Consider the following 21,557-nt stretch of genomic DNA (forward strand, 5'->3'; position numbering starts at 1 on the left):
AGAGAGGGGCAGAAGGTATATTGGAGCAAACTACAGCAGAGAACTTCCCTAATTTGGGGACGGAAACAGGCATCAAAATCCAAGAGGCACAGAGAACCCCTCTCAAAAATCAATAAATATAGGTCAACACCTCGACAACTAATAGTAAAACTCACAAGTCTTAGAGACAAAGAGAAAATCCTGAAAGCAGCTTGGGAAAAGAGATATGTAACCTACAATGGTAGAAATATTAGATTGGCAACAGACCTATCCACAGAGACCTGGCAGGCCAGAAAGGACTGGCATGATATATTCAGAGCACTAAAGGAGAAAAATCTGCAGCCAAGAGTGCTATATCCAGCTAGGCTGTCATTGAAAATAGAAGGAGAGATAAAAAAGCTTCCAGGAAAAACATAAACTAAAGGAATGTGCAAACACAAAACCAGCCCTACAAGAAATATTGAAAGGGGTCCTCTAAGCAAAGAGAGAGCCTAAAAGCAGCATAGATCAGAAAGGAACATAGACAATATACAGTAACAGTCACCTACAGGCAATACAATGGCACTAAATTCATATCTTTCCATAGTTACCCTGAATGTAAATGGGCTAAATGCCCCAATCAGAAGACACAGGCTCTCAGACTGGATTAAAACACAAGACCCATCGATATGCTGTCTGCAAGAGACTCATTTTAGACCCAAAGACACCCCCAGATTGAAAGTGAGGGGGTGGAAAACCATTTACCATGCTAATGGACACCAAAAGAAAGCTGGGGTGGCAATCCTTATATCAGACAAATTAGATTTTAAACCAAAGACTGTAATAAGAGATGAGGAAGGACACTATATCCTACTTAAAGGGTCTATCCAACAAGAAGATCTAGCAATTATAAATATCTATGCCCCTAACATGGGAGCAGACAATTACATAAGGCAATTAAAAACAAAAGCAAAGAAACACATTGATGACAATACAATAATAGTGGGGGATTTTAACACCCCCCTCACTGAAATGGACAGATCATCTAAGCAAAAGATCAACAAGGAAATAAAGTCTTTAAATGACACACTGGACCAAATGGACTTCACAGATATATTCAGAACATTCCATCCAAAGCAACGGAATACACATTCTTCTCTAGTGCCCATGGAACATTCTCCAGAATAGATTACATCCTAGGTCACAAATCAGGTCTCAACCAGTACCGAAAGATTGGGATCATTCCCTGCATATTTTCAGACCACAATGCTTTGAAACTAGAACTCAGTCATGAGAGGAAGATTGGAAAGAACTCAAATACACGGAGGATAAAGAGCATCCTACTAAAGAATAAATGGGTCAACCAGGAAATTAAAGAAGAATTAAAAAAATTCATGGAAACCAATGAAAATGAAAACACAACTATTCAAAATCTTTGGGATGCAGCAAAGGCAGTCCTAAGAGGAAAGTATATAGCAATACAAACCCTTCTCAAGAAATAAGAAAGGTTTCAAATACACAACCTAACCCTACACCTAAAGGAGCTGGAGAAAAAACAGCAACTAAAGCCTAAACCCAGCAGGAGAAGAGAAATAATAAAGATCAGAGCAGAAATCAATGAACTAGAAACCAAAAGAACAGTAGAACAGATCAATGAAATTAGGAGCTGGTTCTTTGAAAGAATTAACAAGATTGATAAACCCCTGGCCAGACTTATCAAAAAGAAAAGAGGAATGACCCAAATCAACAAAAGCATGAATGAAAGAGTAGCGATCACAACCAACACCAAAGAAGTACAAACAATTATAAGAACATATTATGAGCAACTCTATGCCAGCAAATTAGATAACCTGGAATAAATGGATGCATTCCTAGAGATGTATCAACTACCAAAACTGAACCAGGAAGAAATAGAAAACCTGAACAGACCTATAACCACTAAGGAACTTGAAGCAGTCATCAAAAATCTCCCAACAAACAAAAGCCCAGGGCCAGATGGCTTCCAAGGGGAATTCTACCAAACATTTAAAGAAGAATTAATACCTGTTCTTCTGAAACTGTTCCAAAAAATAGAAATGGAAGGAAAACTTCCAAACTCGTTTTATTAGGCCTCCATTACCTTGATCACAAAACCAGACAAAGACCCCATCAAAAAGGAGAATTACAGACCAATATCCTTGATGAACATGGGTGCAAAAATTCTCACCAAAATACTAGCCAATAGGATCCAACAGTACATTAAAAGGATTATTCACCACGACCAAGTGGGATTTATCCCTGGGCTGCAAGTTTGGTTCAACATCCACAAATCAATCAACGTGATACAGTACATCAACAAAAGAAAGAACAAGAATCATATGATCCTCTCAATAGATGCAGAAAAAGCATTTGACAAAGTACAGCATCCTTTCTTGATCAAGACTCTTCAGAGTATAGGGAGAGAGGGTACATACCTCAATATCATAAAAGCCATCTATGAAAAACCCACAGTGAATATCATTCTCAATGGGAAAAAACTGAGAGCTTTCCCCCTAAGGTCAGGAACGTGGCAGGGATGTCCACTATCACCACTGCTATTCAACATAGTATTAGAAGTCCTAGCCACAGCTATCAGACAACAAAAAGAAATCAAAGGCATCCAAATTGGCAAAGCAGAAGTAAAACTCTCACTCTTTGCAGATGATACGATACTCTATGTGGAAAACCCAAAAGACTCCACCCCAAAACTGCTAGAACTCATACAGGAATTCAGTAAAGTGGCAGGATATAAAATCAATGCACAGAAATCAGTGGCATTCCTATACACCAACCACAAGACAGAAGAGAGACAAATCAAGGAGTCGATCCCATTTACAATTGCACCCAAAACCATAAGATACCTAGGAATAAATCTAACCAAAGAGGCAAAGGATCTGTACTCAGAAAACTATAAAATACTCATGAAAGAAATTGAGGAAGACACAAAGAAATGGAAAAAGGTTGCATGCTCATGGATTGGAAGAACAGATATTGTGAAGATGTTAATGCTACCTAGAGCAATCTACACATTCAATGCAATCCCCATCAAAATACCATCCACTTTTTTCAAAGAAATGGAACAAATAATCCTAAAATTTGTATGGAACCAGAAAAGACCCCAAATAGCCAGAGGAATGTTGAAAAAGAAAAGCAAAGCTGGTGGCATCACAATTCCGGACTTCCAGCTCTATTACAAAGCTGTCATCATCAAGACAGTATGGTACTGGCACAAAAACAGACACATAGATCAATGGAACAGAATAGAGAGCCCAGAAATGGACCCTCAACTCTATGGTCAACTCATCTTTGACAAAGCAGGAAAGAATGTCCAATGGAAAAAAGTCTCTTCAACAAATGGTGCTGGGAAAATTGGACAGCCACATGCAGAAGAATGAAACTGGACCATTTCCTTACACCACACACAAAAATAGACTCCAAATGGTTGAAAGACCTAAATGTGAGGCAGGAGTCCATCAAAATCCTAAAGGAGAACACAGGCAGCAACCTCTTCGACCTAAGCCGCAGCAACTTCTTCCTAGAAACATCACCAAAGGCAAGGAAGCAAGGGCAAAAATGAACTATTGGGACTTCATCAAGATAAAAAGCTTTTGCACAGCAAAGAAATAGTCAACAAAACCAAAAGACAACTGACAGAATGGGAGAAGATATTTGCAAATGATATATCAGATAAAGGGCTAGTATCCAAAATCTATGAAGAACTTCTTAAACTCAATGCCCAAAGAACAAATGATCCAATCAATAAATAGGTAGAAGACATGAACAGACATTTTCCGAAGAAGACATCCAAACGGCCAACAGACACATGAAAAAGTGCTCAACATCGCTTGGCATCAGGGAAATCCAAACAAAAACCTCAATGAGATACCACCTCACACCAGTCAGAATGGCTAAAATTAACAAGTCTGGAAACAACAGATGTTGGCGGGGATGCAGAGAAAGAGGAACCCTCCTACGCTGTTGGTGGGAATGCAAGCTGGTGCAACCACTCTGGAAAACAGTATGGAGGTTCCTCAAACAGTTGAAAATAGAGCTATCATAGATCCAGCAATTGCACTACTGGGTAAAGATACAAATGTAGGGATCCGAAGGGGTACATGCATCCCGATGTTTATAGCAGCAATGTCCACAATAGCCAAACTGTGGAAAGAGCCATGATGTCCATCGACAGATGAATGGATAAAGAAGATGCGATATACATATACAATGGAATATTATCCAGCCATCAAACGGAATGAGATCTTGCCATTTGCAATGACGTGGATGGAACTGGAGGGTGTTAATGCTGAGCGAAATAAGTCAATCAGAGAAAGACATGTATCATATGACCTCACTAATATGAGGAATTCTTAATCTCAGGAAACAAACTGAGGGTTGCTGGAGTGGTGGGGGTGTGGGATGGATGGGGTGGCTGGGTGATAGACATTGGGGGGGTATGTGCTATGGTGAGCACTGTGAATTGTGCGAGACTGTTGAATCACAGATCTGTACCTCTGAAACTAATAATACAATATATGTTAAAAAAAAAAAAAGAAGAAGAAGAAGATAGCAGGAGGGGAAGAATGAAGGGGGGGAAATTGGAGGGGGAGACGAACCATGAGAGACGATGGACTCTGAAAAACAAACTGAGAGTTCTAGAGGGGAGGAGGGTAGGGGGATGGGGTAGCCTGGTGATGGGTATTAAAGAGGGCACGCTCTGCATGGAGCACTGGGTGTTATACACAAACAATGACTCATGGAACACTACATCCAAAACTAATGATGTAATGTATGGTGATTAACATAACAATAAAAAATTAAAAAACAAAAATAAAAAATAAAAAATGGCACACAGTATCTCTGTTAAACTTAGAAACAAAACCCATACAGTTTTGCAACAGGATAACTATCTTAAGTTATATACAACTTAAAAAGTTGGAATAATTATTATTTAGGTACACATAAAATGCACCTGAGTTTAGACTTAGATAATCTCAGTAAAAGTATCGTTTTTGCACGAAATTAGAGCAATATCTTAGTTTTCTTTTATCACTCAAAAGTAGCACCACCACAATTATTTTAGTGACTTCATGAGCACTTTTCTGTTTTGTGCATTATGCTAGTTAAGGTACACATTTTAATTTTGTTTCCTTTTCACAATTCCTATAAGGTACATATTATGATCTAGATTTTTTAAACTAGTAGAACCCAATACTTAGAAATATTTTTTAACTCCTCCAAGCCATGCATGTAAATAGTAAGTAGTCATATCTGCTCCTAAAGCCTATATGATACGCCATAATAAAAAAAATAAATATACTGTGTTACTAAAGGATATGATCCAAACCCAAGGCAGGAAGTATTCACAATTTATCTTTGTTTCTTGATTTTTTTTTTATTACTAGTAAAGATAAATACATGATTTTTAAGAATTAACACTGGTATTCACAACTCTTTTTTGGATATAATGAATTATTCAGCTTGAACTTGAACATGGTACACTGTTTGGGGGACAAAGATAATGGCCTGTCATCTTATGGTGGAAATATTTTTGGAAATTGTAGTAATTTTTTAATCTTTGAGGGAGTCTTAAGAGAGTGAACAGCATGGATGGTATTGACCACCAGAGGGCTTGAAATTTGTAATCCTTGTTAATCTAGTAGTACTGATGGACACTTTTTGTTTGTTTTAATTTGAGTGCATTCTATTTTTAGACAATCTACATGACATGTTTTTTTTTCCCCCTTAAAACAATGCCTCTGCTCCAAGTAAATCAAGCCCAAAATTAATGAAGAGCTTAAGATGGCATCAGTCCCATTTGTCTAAATCCTGGTATTGTGTGAATAAAAAGCAACAGCCGGTTATGAGGACAGGTGATACATCCAAAGTAATAGCCAAGTTGGTTAACATTTTTCCATTTCTAAAACATCCTTAAAGAAAATCATAAATGGGGTCACACTATACTCATAGTAGTCCAGCAGAGCAACCATGTTATCTGGATTCATGTTATTACCAATAAAGAATTGGTAGTTTTTGGAATTAGCAAGAATGTGCTTCATTTGTTCTGCAGCCCCTGTCATAAAAGGTTTTGCTCTTTTTGGTCTCTGTTCTTCAAGTCTGCCTTTGATAGAATTCATGCAATCTTTGATGTACTTGTAGGCTTCTTTTGTGAGGCTGGTTTCCTGCAAGTGATGGTTCATGACAATATCAATGCTAGTGATTACTGTGCTTTTGGTACCTTTCCCCCCGCGCCTTCAGCGGAGGCATTTCCACCAATGAGCAAGTCATCAATGTTACCCTCTGTCTTACTGACCTCCGCCTCTAGGCACAGGATCTGGGCTCTCCCAGATCTTATGGATGTTGAAGAACATCTCATCATGGCTGATGAGGCCCTGGCAGATGACCATGAGGGCACCTGGAGAGAAGCAAGGGCAGTGCTGGTTTAGCAGGAAGTGGGAGCTCTCCCTAGGTGTGATGCAGCAGGAGCAATGCTCAGGTGGAAGCTTGTAGAGAGCAAAAAAGCTGGATAGACATTTCATTAAGGTCTTCTGGTAAGTTTGCAAAGGGAAATAGATACACTGACTATGGATCTCCTGTGACTAACAAATGTTAAAATTAATTTTAATGTTTGTTGGAATCTTTACTTCTAAACAATTGTGCCATTAGGATGGTTATTATGCAATTATTATTTTATAAATTTCCCAGAGAATCTTAATGAAATCGGAATATAATGTAATTGAAATGAAGTATTAGAGTTAACAATAAGGATAGGGAGAGGCCAATAGAATACCTACTGGGAAGAGAAGCCAATAAAAGACTGGAAGAGATTGCCTGGAGAGAAGGAAAGAAAAGATGACAAAGGAGCAAAGACAACAAAGCAAAAAAAGAAAAAAAAATTGAATATTCTTCTCTTGGACTGGCATGCATTTAGCAATGTGAAGCCAGGTGTTGAGAGATGGGTCTAGATAATAATCATAATTATAAAAGCAACATTTATTGAATTTTTACTGCATGCTAGGATTCTACTAAAATATTTATGTATATTAACTCATTGAAACATCACAAAAACCTCATGATATTTGTTCTTTTCTTCTTCTTATTCTACAAATAAGGGAACAGAGCCTTTCTCCATAGTCATTTGCCCCACCCCCCTAAAAATTCAATAAAGTATGCAACAGATACAAAACAGCTTTCCTAAAGCAGACTTAGATTTAGCATTTATTAAATTCTAGATCCAGGACAAAGCAATAATTTCAGATAAGGATGTATCTTTCATGAACTTTGGGAGAACTGAGGTCAGTGCATTTAATAGCGTCTGATAGTAGGAAGCTAAATGTCATTTAAAAATATCTGATAATTAGAAGTTGGGAAATTACACATGGTCCAAAATCTTGTATGGAGGACCAGGGTGAGAGAAAATGTTAGTAGACTATATTGTTAGATGGCTAGATATTCAAAGGCTGATCTTGGCATAGGCTCTTAATGGCTTTAAGTGGTGAAACAAGGCAAAACACAATAGAAAACAAATGCCCAATGCACTAAATATGTATAGCAATTTCTGGCCATTAAACTTTTTGGTCCAGCTAGTGGTGAGGAAATCCTGCATTTTGGATGCTCTCTGAAGAGCTGAAAAAGAAGTTGTGAAGGGTCATGACACTGACACATGGACTATTACACTTAGAGGGAACACTATGTAAAAGTGCACTTATGATGGTTTTAAACACAAACACACCCACAGTTGTAGCACAGCATAATAAGTAAATACACCTAGAAAAAAATATTTCAGATAAGGAAGTGACAGATGAAGACATTAAATTAGCCATTGTTTTGGGCAAGATATTGTTCACGGGTGACTCCAATAAGCACAATAATGTAATATTCTCTGGGAGTAGTTAGCCACTTGAATGCAGGAGAGATTAATACATTCAACAGATAGGTGGATTTGACCAGAGTTTAGGTTTTGCCAGGAAAGATTGCTTGAGGGAGAAAGGAGAAAGGGAGCTAAAGACATTCATTTGAGAAATAATTATAGGACAGAATCATGAAAAACAAGCTGGATAATATGACATGTTTAGACATGGAGTTATGATGAATAAAGATGAATTATAGGGTCAATGAATTGGTGGTCATCATGAGCTGGTGAATTGCATGAGTGGAGTCCTAGACGGAATAGACGGGCAGAATAGGAGATGACAATCAAAATGAGATGTTTGAAGCTATGACACGTGGGTCATGGAGAAAGTATGGAAAAAAGATTACTGGAGCTAATGAAACAAAAGAATTTAGAGGCCAAGGTGGTAGTTGGATCATATAGCTGGGTTTTGAAGTAGATAACCATAATGACAGGAAAAGTATTAATGAGTGAAGAACAATGCCTCAGATGTCCATATGTGGCCTGACAAGGAGGGATACAGGGTGGCGCAGTATGAGAATGTATGTTTCAAAAGACATGAGAGTTTCAAAGGGAGAAAGGAGTGATTGTTTGGAAATAGGAACGGGGAACAGAAAGGACCCTACCTCAAGCTCCAGGCATGTATAGCACTTAAGCATGAGAGGAAAAAAATAAGTCCTTCACTTGAACGGTCCAGGAAAGCAGTGTTTTCAAGAGCCAAGTTAAATTTCAGCAAAAATCTGAAGGACATGTTCAGTGAAGACGTTAAGGAAGGAGAGGAGTTTTCTGATGTCAGGAAATAATTTGAGTGGAAGGGCTTGGATAGCCAAAAGTGTGGGAGATATGGTCAGATTCATGGAAGCTGGGAACAGGGTGGTGATGAACATCTGTGTGAAACTGGGTCATCTGGGAACCTTGGACTTCTCGTGGTGATACAGGAGAGCTGGTGTTGAGGCATGCTGGGATTTGTTTCAGAAGCCACAGGACAGTGATTAAAGGTCATGTAGTGGCTGGTCTTGCCTGTAGCTGGAGGTGGGGTGGTGGTGAGGAAGTAGTTTCATTCCTTGAGGTTTCAGAGCAAAGGATATCTAGAAACCTTGGGTCTAATATTTCTGGAGAAAGAGCAGCAATTCAGTGCCCTTTGCTTCCCATTAAGGGCCCTCTCTACTAAGTAATTCTATTTATTGGAAAAATTCCTACAGAATGTCTAAGCCCCAAAGTCCCCTGCTCTGTGAACCCTTTCCAAACCTCCACATCTCATGGTTAGTCATTTCCTCTGTAACCAAAAGAGCTTTGCACAAATAGCTCTTTGGACTTGTATGGCATTTCATTGTCATTATTCATGTATCTGTCTCTCTCAGTACACAATGAACTCCTTGACCCACAAATTGTGGCTTACTTTGTATCTGCACCACAAAGTGGATCATTTCCACACAACTGGGTAACAAATTTAGGACCTATTAAGTGCTGGATAGTTTTTGAGAAGTGAGTTAAAGTGGATTAAAAGACTGCTTCAGCAGCATTAATGACAAGCCACTGAGAGTTTCCTATGGGTAAGCACTGTGCAGGGTGTTGTATGTACCCAATCGGGACTTGCTAGGTGTCCCAGTCAGCTGGTGCTGCTCAACAAATATTCTTCAGACTGGGTAGCTTAAACAACAGGCATTTATTTCTCAGTTCTGGAGACTGAAAGTCTGAGATCAGGGGGCTAGCACAGTTGGGTTCCTGGTGAAGTCTCTTTCCCTAGTTCACAGATGGTCCTCTTTTCATTGTATCCTCACATGAAGAGCAGAGAGAGAAAAGAAGCAAGCTCTCTCTTGTGTGCTTCTTACAAAGCACTAATCCCATTCATGACAGCTCTATCCAAGGGCCTACATCCTAATATTACCACACTGAGCCTTATGATTTCAATGTATAATTTTGGGGGAGACACAAACAGTCAGATCATAACAGCAGATGACACTATTATCATTTCACAGGTAAGAAAGCTGGGAAGGTTATACAGTCGGGAGGATGGAAAACCAGAACTCGGTCTTGCTTATCTGATTCTAAAACCTTTCAATTCTATCAAATTGCTCTCCTGACTCTGCTTACGTTCTCATCCTAAGATATCGGAGTTGGATTATTGCCAATGCAGATTTAATACTATAGTAATAAAAATGGAGAAAATAAAGGTTGTTAATTTTGTTGTGATATTTATTGTTTATGAATGTGACTCTAAAAAAACAAAAATATCTTTCTGGAACATAAATGATACAAAAAGAAAAATGGCTTATATAATTCAGATCTGATCAAAACTTAGGACAAAATATGCAAATGATACTCTAAGAATAAGCTCAGCTCAGAATATGGAAAGAACTGTAATTCAACCCAGACAGAAAGAAATATAGAAATACCCTAGAATGTCATGAAGTTTCACAGAAATCCTGACATAGGATTTCACTGATAAAAGCTTAGATGTGTAAGGCCAGAGTAGGGGTTCTCTGTCGTTCTGGAGAGAGGAAAATTTGAGCCCTTCCTCAGATCTCGGAAGCAACAACGAATCCTACTTCTTTATTCTTATCTTCTGGAGCATTTGTAGGAGTATTAAGTTCAGTCTGGACAAATGAAAGGATTCCAGCTACTCAGTGATCAAAACATTCAGCTGTTGATACTGTGCGTGTGACAGTAACTTGACGGTACGTGGGAGACAAATAGAAGTAACAGAAGTAGCAGGTATTTTTTGGAACAAGAAATGGTTGCAAGTGTTGGTGTCCATGAATACATCCTTAGTAGATAAAGTATTTATTTCTTCAACTTGATCCAAGTGGCCAGCTAAATCACATGATCCGATAAAAGAACTACAGCCAATAGAACTCAAGGTCTTGGATTATGTAGTTTGGAGGTTCACATCCAAATAGGCAGATAATTTGCAAATCTTCACTTCATTTGATGCTTCATAGGCCTATCTTGAGTTTCATGGGCAAATGGAGCGGTAGCTCGTTCATTATGTAACTAAAGGTCTCTGGAAGAGGCGAGGCTGGCAAAATTGGAATTTAACTCTGTGGGTTACAACTTCTGAAAGAGTGGCCCTTCGGTTTCATTTGTTAATCTGCCAAAACTGCTGAACTCTGACCAATCCTTTGGGTGCTTACCCAGGTTTAGCTATTTTGACACTCAACAATTTCTGGCTAGAGTAATTAACATCAGGCAGATTCTCTGATGTAACTGCTGGATACATCTCAGTAGCATTTATCTGTCGAGTATTTAAAAATTTGAACAGGATACAGGAACAGCAAGAGTTATTAGCTATCCTCAGCTGATTAAACTTATCAACTATGATCTCAGAAATGCTATCTTTGCCTTTAACTTTTATCTGCCGACTCTCTTGGCAAGAGCCTTAAGTCTTCTCCTAAAATCGACTATCCTGCTAAGACTTGGATGCTGAGGGTATAGGGTAAATTAGGAGAAGTCAGGATTTGGGATTGACCATGTAGGAATGGTACTGGATGATACGGTAAACCAGAAAGGCAAGAGATTATGTTCAGAAGTGTCAGCTAGAAAACAGAGAGATAATACAAAAATATCAGAGCAATCAATATCCTTCTAAAATGTTCATTCTATTTGCAAAGAAACAAAAACATTAGTCCTTATTGTCTCACCCAATGTCCTCAGAACATATTTTTCCTTTTCTTTACATTTTACCATGATGGTGGCATAGGAAAAAAAAAGATTCTGGGGTGAGAGACATCTTGGGGGCTGAGGCAGAGGAGGAAAGTTTTATGTTGGTACTTAACATGAATTAAAAGTTATTTTTTAATAATATTAATAGGCATAACAAACAACTCTAAGAAGGCAAGAGGTGTGTATAATAGATAAAAAATTGAAGAGGAAATACTAATATGCTGTCAGAAATTTTGAGTTTGACATTCTAAGAATAAAATATGGCTGGTTAGGATGAGGGTGAATTCAGAGAGAGAGAAGAGCTAAATGTGAGTGATTGATTACACAAGTCCCACTCCATTCCCCAACAAAGTTGCTGGCTACTCCCAGAACACACCTACATCCATTTTTTCCAGTGGTACTGCCTTTCCGTGTCATCATAATTTTCAGTCTCTACAGGATCATCTAAATCAGCATACACATATACTATAGTATCTTTCACCTAAAAAACAAAGACAAAAACTGTTTTTGTAACATCTTCTCTCCATATTATACCCCTTTGTAGAAAAACTCAGGGAAGAATTGTCTATACTCTACTTGCTAGCTCTTATTCTCTCTTGAACCCACTTCAGAAGTCCTTCTGCCCTAGTCAACTAAAATTACTCTTGTCAAGGCCACTTGTGACCTTTTGTTGCTCATCTAACAGTCTATTCTTAGTTCTCAAATTACTTGACCTCTCATCAGAATTTGGCACAGTTTATTATTACTTTTATTTTGAAGCACTGTCTTCTCTTGGATTTTACAACAACACTCTCTCTCTCTTATCTCACTCAACATTCTTTCCCTGTCTCCAGTGGGTTCCTCTTCATTTTCTCAGTCTCTAAATCTAGGAACTTCCCAAACTCAGTTTTTGGAATGCCATTGTTCCTTAATTATACTCACTTCTCAAGTATCTCAACCTAATTTTATGATGTTAAATGATATCTATACAGGGTAGATGCCAAAGTTCATGACTCCAGCCTAGACTTTTCTCCTCAACTTCACTTTCATATATACAATTACCTACTTGACATGTCCACATGGATAGAATAGACATCTCAGACTCTTCTTGTCCCTAACCACACACCTGGTCCCTCACCCTAAACACTTGAATCCACTCTTTTAGTAGTCTCTATAAGTCATTCTACAATTAATGAAAACTCAAAAAAAAAAAAAACAATTAATGAAAACTCTATCTTTGCAGTTGCTTAAGGCTTTCGTGCTTCTTTTCTTTATCTCACATCCCACCCATCAGCAAATTTTGTTGGTTATACCTCAAAATATATCCCAAATCTGTCATCTCAATATCTCCATTGCTACCATTCTCATTCAAGAAACCATTAACCCTTCCCTCAGTTACTGCAAGAGTCTCTAACTGATCTCCCTACTTCTGCTCTAGACACCTACAATCTATTTTCCATCCAACAGTTGGTATGAATTTTAAGGAACCTGTCAGATTATGTCATTTCTTTCTGCACTCAGTAAAATCCAAAGCCTCTTCCCTGACCCTCAAAGCCCTACATGATCTTCCTCTGGCTACCTCTCTGAGTCCAGCTACTCCCACTCTACACTTTGTTTACTGTGCTCCAGCCATATTGGCCTCCTTGCTGTTTCCTGCCTTTGCACCAGTCATTCCCTCTTCCCAAAGGGGATAGATAACCGTTTATGATGTTCTTCCCTCATTTCCTTTTTTATCTTTTTAAATATCCTCTTATTGTGAGGCATATCCACCTTTCCCAGATTCTGCCTGTCCATGAAGTTCTGTAGGGTGTTGGACTATAGTCCTCCCTGGCTTAGTGGCTTCGACTCTAGGCCTCAGAAGCTGATCTAGTACCTGCCTTGCAATTTATCTTTCCTGACTCCAGTTAATCTGTACAGCTAGTTGCCAGCCCTAGACTTGGCCCAGCCTAAGTTTGACCATTAATAAAACCAGCTACCCACTGAAGCAGTTCGTCAAGTTGGCATCTCAGTTTGCTGGCCTGTTGCTCCATATTGCTGTAATTGTTATTGTCCCTTTGAACTCTGATGATGAAAGAGGGACATCTGTACAGTTGTAGGAAACACAGTGGTGAGGGGTTGGACATAGGATCAAATGTGCCAGCCGACTGGACTTGGCTTCATAATAGCTCTTGGTTATATTCTAATCCTTCCCTAGAATTTCTTTCACAAAATCAGGTGAATCATACTGTGCCCAAGAAATAAACTTTACAGGGCACCTGGGTGGCTGAGTCTGTTAAGCAACTGCCTCAGCTCAGGTCATGATCCCAGGGTCCTGGGATCAAGTCCCATGTCCAGCTCCCTGCTCAGCGGTGAGTCTGCTTCTCCCTCTCCTTCTGTGTCCACTCTCTTGCTCAAATAAATAAATAAACAAATCTTTAAAAAAAAAAGGAAATAAACTTTACTTTGATATAATTCAAAAAATATATTTCTTGTAAATGTGATTGAGAGTTTGTAGTATCAGGAAGTGGGCAAAAGTAGAAAGTGACTTTATTATTCAAGAAGAGAAGAGTTTAATCACTTTTTAATAGATTCAAAATTAAAGCAGGATGATTCATATTAGTATTTGCAGATTATATACACTTAGAAATCACATAGGCCTGTGTCTTGAATTGGAAAGTCTATTGGCATTCCTAGCAATTTTAAGTTTAAAGATAATGAGCCAAATGGAAAATCAGAATGATAAATTTTTTTTAAATGCTGGTTAGGAAGAAGGGCTTCAAGAAAATTAGATGAAAAAGGCTGAGGTATTTTTAAGGCCAAAATACCTTGACCATTGTTGTTTGAATAGCTATTTAAATGGTCTTTTCTGTTGTCATTTTTTCTCTCTCCTCCCTTTCTGTGAGCAAACAATCATTTATCTGAAACAGGCCACTGCCTTGCTTAAAAGCATCTGTTGCCCTCCAACTTCCAAAGCATCGAGCCCCAAATTCATTGCATGGCATGCAAACTTTTAAAATTCATCGCTGACTATCTGTCTGCAGCTGTAGTTTTATCTGTAAAATCGGGGTTCCCTAACTGTTCAGGCAGCTCTGCTCTTCCAAGGCCTTTGCTTGGATCATTTTACCACCCAGCAACGCTGGTATCCTTCTTTCCTGGCTGGGAGAATCCAGCATATTCTTTAAAGTCCAAATCAAAATTCACTTCCTACAGAAGGTAGTTATTCTCATTCAAGTGGGATTTTAAAAAAACCTTTTCTCATCGATCAAGGTGAATTAGAGTAAAGATGTTAAAACATATCTAAGGCTAGTATTTACAACACAAGGACACAAGGCATGCTTACATAGAGTTTCTTCATCCAAAACTTAAGTCATTTTATAAATATAAAGAATAAACCGTCTTTACCTCCAGAGTAGAAAAATAATATGAAATTTAATGTGATGATATGATCAAAAACACCCATGTAAAGTCCACCGGGTATTTAACACACCACTAGCCCCTGGGAAAACATTATACTAATTCAAATTTTTGCAAGGACCAGAAACAAACTGAGAACATTGAAGCAGCTCCTTGCTTTAGGAAGTGTTCAAAAATATTTGCAAGATATATTTAATTAACTGTGTGTGTGTGTGTGTGTGTGTGTGTGTATGTGTTTGAAGGATCTTAGACATAGCTAAAGTTTTTCAGAAGTGTCACAGGTGAAGGACACATTGGTAGACCTGGACAGTTATACTATCCTTTTAAAACTGACTGTTAATGTGAACTGATATTGCTTGCTAGTATGGTCAAAGATTAAAAAATCCTGAGAATTTCTTGAGCAGCTGAGTAGTAAATCCAACATCCAACCCAACTTTTTTTTTTTTGGTCTCGATTCTTATTTTATAGCCAGAGTTATAAAAAGCCAAACATTCAAATTATAGGCCTGCTTCCTGTGTGCACTGGCAGGTTCTGTCTGCCTGGCAGACAGGCCTCTGTGGCAAAATTCAGACCTCTCATGTTCTAGAAAAGGAAAATGTTGTTGATGGCTGGCCCACAGGCCCTGATTCAGAAAGAGTCTGAGTCATGATGGATACATTACAAAAAAAAAAAAAAAATTATGCCTGCATTGGAGCCATCTAATTCAAAACTGAAAGAAAAAAAAAAAGGAGGCGCAAAAGATAGATTTAATGACGTTTGTTACCTTGGATATACCAGGTGTTATATATCTGTTGCTTTCCTTGTTCAAAGGAAAAGCCCATTAGACAAAAGCATGACAAAGGAAAGGAGATCCTGACATGATTTAATGAGCTTATTGCTAGTTTTCATTTAGGTGATATTTTTCTCCCACGGGGTTATGAAAAATGTCAGAAGATACACAGAGATTTAGGTAGGATTATTCCATTAAATTTAATGGCTCTGTTTTATGATTCAGAATATAAGCATCTTAGTCATTGCAATAAATATTTGTAATAATATCGCAATAAAGGTTTGTAATAATAACCAGTGTAGCTCATTTTCTTACTTATTTTCCTTTCCCAGTTTTATTCATTACCCTTATATTATATCCTTTAGGGACTGTATGTCCTTAAATATTCAAAGGAATCTCAATATATCACATGTTTTAAACACTTATTTGTCGATATTACTCTAGAAATTTAATTAAAAATGTAAAATGTCTTCAAACAGTTTAGAAAAGTGGGTACTTATAAATTAAAAAAAAAACTATATTGTTTAGAGGAGAAAAAAAAACCTGAATAAAGGTATGATGGGATCAAACTGCTTTTGGGGTGATGTCACAGAAAGAAACTCCAATTAGAATGTCATAAATCAACGGAGTTAAATTTAAATCTAACGGTCAGTGGTTTAACGGAAAAAATAACTATGGCGCTAGGATTTATAAAGAGAACCATAGCATGAAGGAACTGAGTTTCTATTTTTATAATGACTATTAATCAGGTTTTCTACCAGAGTCATGAGAGATTTGGGTATTGCAATTGCTTTGTAATATGGAGAATTTGCAGTGAGATTCAAAGAACAATCCATTTACAGCTTACTTAATCTTGAGGAACAATTTCTTGGGTTAAATACCACAACCAAAATGGGTCCAGTGATGAGATTGGGGTGATCACCAACAGCTGAGAGAGGAGGTCACTCTTTTAAAATTAATGATTCCTTCTATCACAGGTCTCTCTCAACTCCTCCAGTATTTAAAAGTGTAGATGTTAGGAGGGTTGCTTCAATGCTTCTGGAGATCAGAGATTCTATTACTTGCTCAATTACCTGAATCATTGTTTTAAACTGAATTCTAAGTGCTGTGCAAAATCAATAAAACTTGTTCATTAAACTAGCCAACAATATTGAATGCCTCCTGAGGATCATAAACTCTGTGGTGGCTTACACTGTGTATTGGTTATTTATTGCTGAGTAACAAATAATTCCCAAATTTTGTGGCTTAAGACAACAAACATTATCTCCCAGTTTCTGTGGTCCATGCATCAATGGATGGCTTAGCCGTGTGCTTTTACCACAAGACTGTAATAAAAATGAAAGCCATGGCTGTGATCTCTTCTGAAGGCCTGACTGGAGGAGGATACAATTTCAAGTTTGTTGACATGGTTATTGGCAGGATTCAGTTCCTCATAGACTTTTGGACTGAGGTTGCAGTTCCTTACTGACTGTTGGCTGGTGCTGTATAAGCCTCTCCATAGGGCAGCTCACAACCTAGCAGCTGCTTCCACCAGATTGAGAGAGTATGTGAGTAGGAGAGAGCATCACATCAGCAACCATAGTCTCTTTGTCACCTAACCTTGAAAGTATTCCATTATTTTTGCCATATTCTATTCATTAGAACAGTGAATCACTAGGTCCAGCCCACACTCAAGAGGACGGTATATTATACAAGGGCATGAATACCAAGGTGTGGGGATCCTTGTTCACCATGTGTTCATTTACAGATGGGGAAACAGAGAGTTTTAATAACATTTTCAAGCAAAACAGATAGTAAATTTAGGAGCTGGAATAATCAAATTGAGGTGTGATTCATTTCAAAGCCCAGAGTGTTTACATTGCAGCACATTGCAACCTTGTGGTAATGAAAGAATAAGAAAGAGAGTAAGGTGGAGGATTTTCGCTTGGTATGAAACTCATAAAATTACAGGTGGCATTGGTCCAAGGTTAGGCAATAAATCAAAGGTACAAGCCCCCCAAACTGACCCACACACATGTCATCACTTGCTTTTTAATAATGTTGGCCTTTCAGAGCAATGGATTAAGGAGTGTCTTTTCAGCAAATGGTACTGGGTTAATTGGATATCCATATGAGGCAAACTGAATTACACCACACCCAAATATAAAAAATGTGTATAGTAAAACACCACCCTTTTAGAGGAAAGCATAGGGAGATATCTTCATGAATTTGGAATAGGCAAAGATCTCTTTAAAGTGACACCAAAAGCACTAATCATAAAACAAATTGTTGTTGTATCTGGACTACAATGGAATTAAAACCTTCTATTAATCAAAAGACACACCAGAAAGACACTTTTTGGAGAAGATATTTAAAACCTTTATAACTGACAACATATTTGTATCCAGGATATGTAATGAAGTCCTTACAAATAAATGTGAATGCAAAAGAGAGCCCGATTTAAAAAGGGGGCAAGAGAATTAAGCAAGCAGAATACGATACCCTAATGGTGAGTAAATAATAAAAAGAAGAATTAACCTCCATGGTAATCAGAAAAAGCAAATTAAAACTACAATGAGATATAACCATACACCCATAAGATGATTAAAGTTCAGCAAAATTAAAGTTATAATCACAAGCATTTGCAAGGATGTGAAGCTGGTAGGATCATAATTTAGTGCAATCGCTTTTGAAAACCCTTTGGCATTACCCACTAATGGTGAGCATATATTACCCTATGACCTAGAAATCCTAGGTTTACACCAAACCAAAATGCAATAAAATAAATATTTAAGAATTCCCTTACCGGTGTAAGTTTAATAGACCCAAGGTGGAAACAACCCAAATGCCCATAAGCAGTAGAATAGGCAATAGAGATGATGCAGCAATGAGAAAGAATAAGACACTGCTGCTCAAAACAACACTGCTGCTCAAAACATCATACTGATGCAAGGTATACAAAAATATGTTCTATGTGATTCTGTCTATATAAAGGTCAGTAAGGGGTGCTGGTATTGAAAGAAAAGATGTCCTAGTTTGATGGATATCTAGTAAGATATTTGAGAGGTCAGTTTTCTAAGCACACAATAGAAGAAAAATTAGTTCCACTAGAAAAAGTATTGTTATGGAAAACAACAAACCAAATTAATGAATTAAACAAAACTAAGTTGATAAATTTTTTTTTTAATTTCCTATTCATTTAAGTACTCAGTGTATTCTGAGTTTTGTCACTTGAAACAGTAGTATTTTAAGCTGTCTTGACCTCTCTCCTTTGTAGTGGTAAAGTTTTCATCCACATAGACAAGTCTGATGAATACTGCTGGAGATTTTTTAAAATTATCTAAAATGTTAGAGAGCAAATTAAATGAAGTAAACCTTCTAAAATAAAATTTGGGACTTACTAGCTTTTAACAATTATATAGTCCTAAGATTTGAGAACAAACCTTTTAGTAAATTTCACCAACACCAAATACATAGACAAAGCCTAGAAATGGTTACAATGACTAAAACACATTACCTCTTGTGCATATGTAATGGGTGATCATGGGATGGCTGTTTAGTTTGGAAAATTTAATTAATTTCGAGACAGAAGACTAGATGCTGGCAATCTTCTACCATGTTTTAAATATTTCTGAAAATACATTTCTTTAATTAGAGCATTAGATAATTGTAATTCAGTAACTAACCTGATTTCATAACACGTCTGTAACTCTCTGGCTTAGCAAAAGGAAAAAAATGGATTTAATAGCTAGCAATTTAAAACTCCTATTTGCATATGGCATTTTATCCAAGCAAGGTTGACATGATTGGGTACATAATTATTATTTAGGATCCTACAGAGCATCCTAAAAGTAAGGGCATACATTACTTCACTCCTGATGTAGTCAGAGATGGCCTCAGGGAAAACATTCCCTGTTACAGTCATCTTAAGCCTGGCTAATTGTAGAATACAGGAGCTTCTCACCCTTTCTGCATTTTAGTTCCAAATATCAATTTCCTTTTCTTGAAAACACTGACATGATCAAGAGGGGAACGCATCTCTTGGACGTGTTTTATTTATTATAAGTATACATAATGCATCAGAATAAGCTATCACATATGGGACATCTAGATCCACATTGTCTTTAAAGTCCATGTCAATATAACTAGCATTGCATTTATTAGGTGAATGTGTGGAGTGGCCTGAGAGTCTGACATCTGGTCTCCAACCCTCACAGTCATCTAGCTATGTCCACACAGCAAATCAATGAATATCCCCGAGCCTTATTTTTCTCATATATAAAATAAGGGTGTTGGGCTCATTTAAACAGTTAAAAAGTTTTCATCTTGCTTTATAAAATGATGTGACAGCCATGTGATGAACAGTGTTCACTACTAAAAGGGCAAAAACTATATGGAGGCCCACAGCTTGCTAGACTCCTGTAAGAAAATGGAGAGAACATTAAAGAATTGGACCCGGAGTCGGGAAATAGAGTGAATCCCAGCCCTGTTGTTACTAGCTTTGGAGTGTCGAGAAAGTCATTACCCTTTTTAAAACTTTAATTTTATTCTCTTTATAAATTTCTACCTTTAGGAGGACTCACTGTACGTATCATTTTCGGTTATCCATGTTTCTCCTGGAGCAGCCTCAGGACTGCTATGGTGTGTGATGTGTATGACTGTGATATAGTCCATGCCCATTTTAGAGATAATAAAGACTCTAACTGAAAGCATATTAGATAAACCAATTAACCAGCAGAAGCTACAGCAAGTGTGCTGGGACCCAGGGTTGTAGCAAGGGGAGTTGTTGGAAGTGCTGCCTGGTTTGGGATATTGGTTGCCCAGCCTACAGACAATCACAGTTTCTGTCTCTTATTTAAATTCTTGTGAAGTAATCTGATTGGCGTCACTCAGCCAATAGACTAGATGCGCTCCAGTCAGAGTCCAATGCAGGAAAAACAGCTGTGCTCTAAGTGATGGAGTTAAATAACAGCAACAGGACCATCTGAGACACCCAGGAACAATGGATGCGAGAGTGTCCAGCAAAAGGGGCCATGAATGGGAGCATATTCTCTGAGGAAAGGGTTCATTAATGTGCCTTCATGTGCCCACTGGTCATGCAGTGGGACCCAAAGACAAAAGCTGTTTATGGTGTTTGGCCAAAGCTGAAAAATAAGAACATTAAAACTTGCTAACTGTACAATGATCTGTGATCTCCAGATTGCAAAGTTTAACTCTAAGGTTACATATGCTTTTAGAGTTTAGACAGCAAATTATTTATTCTATCATAGTCATTCTGTGCTATGCCATACATGTGCCATTATTGATTATATTTTTCTCATTTAATTCAGTTCACCATGTAAGAAATTGAACATATACGAATACATTTAAAATTTATCTGAGTCTTTAAAATTTTGCTTTTTTTTTTATAGGATTTATAATCTTGAAAAAGTAAAAAGTGCTTAGACTTTAAAAAGACAGAGCAATGAATCATGGAACACTGCACCAAAAACTAATGATGTAATATATGGTGATTAACATAACAATAAAAAAATTAAAAAAAAATAAAAAAATAAAAAGACAGAGCTAAAACTCAAGAGGATTAAATATATCTCAATCATTCTGAAACCAAAGTCTAGTGTAAGGAAATATTTTAAGTGGGAAATATTACTTACTTTGATAATTTTACTGATTTTCATAGATGTGCTCTTCTAGCATTGGTTTGATTTTGAAATCTGAGGAAATAAAATGAAGGATACCGTTTTCCTAGGATAGCTACATGACAAGAAACTATATTTGATATCATCAAAATGTTGGCTTCCTTTATGTGAATTTAGAACTGACCTAAACAACTCAAACCAAAAGGCTGAAAAGTTATTTTCTCATACTACCAGCTGCAACCATTGCAATATTTCCCTCTGATTGCCCTTT

At 37.5% G+C, this 21,557-nt stretch overlaps 1 pseudogene; it reads right to left on the bottom strand.

The window, feature by feature from the left end:
- Positions 1-5,876: 5,876 nt before the first annotated feature.
- LOC113925749 lies at positions 5,877-6,380 on the bottom strand (annotated as a pseudogene).
- Between the last annotated feature and the right edge of the window lie 15,177 nt (positions 6,381-21,557).

The sequence above is a fragment of the Zalophus californianus genome, chromosome 2 (genome assembly GCF_009762305.2).
Source record: "Zalophus californianus isolate mZalCal1 chromosome 2, mZalCal1.pri.v2, whole genome shotgun sequence".
NCBI lineage: Eukaryota > Metazoa > Chordata > Mammalia > Carnivora > Otariidae > Zalophus > Zalophus californianus.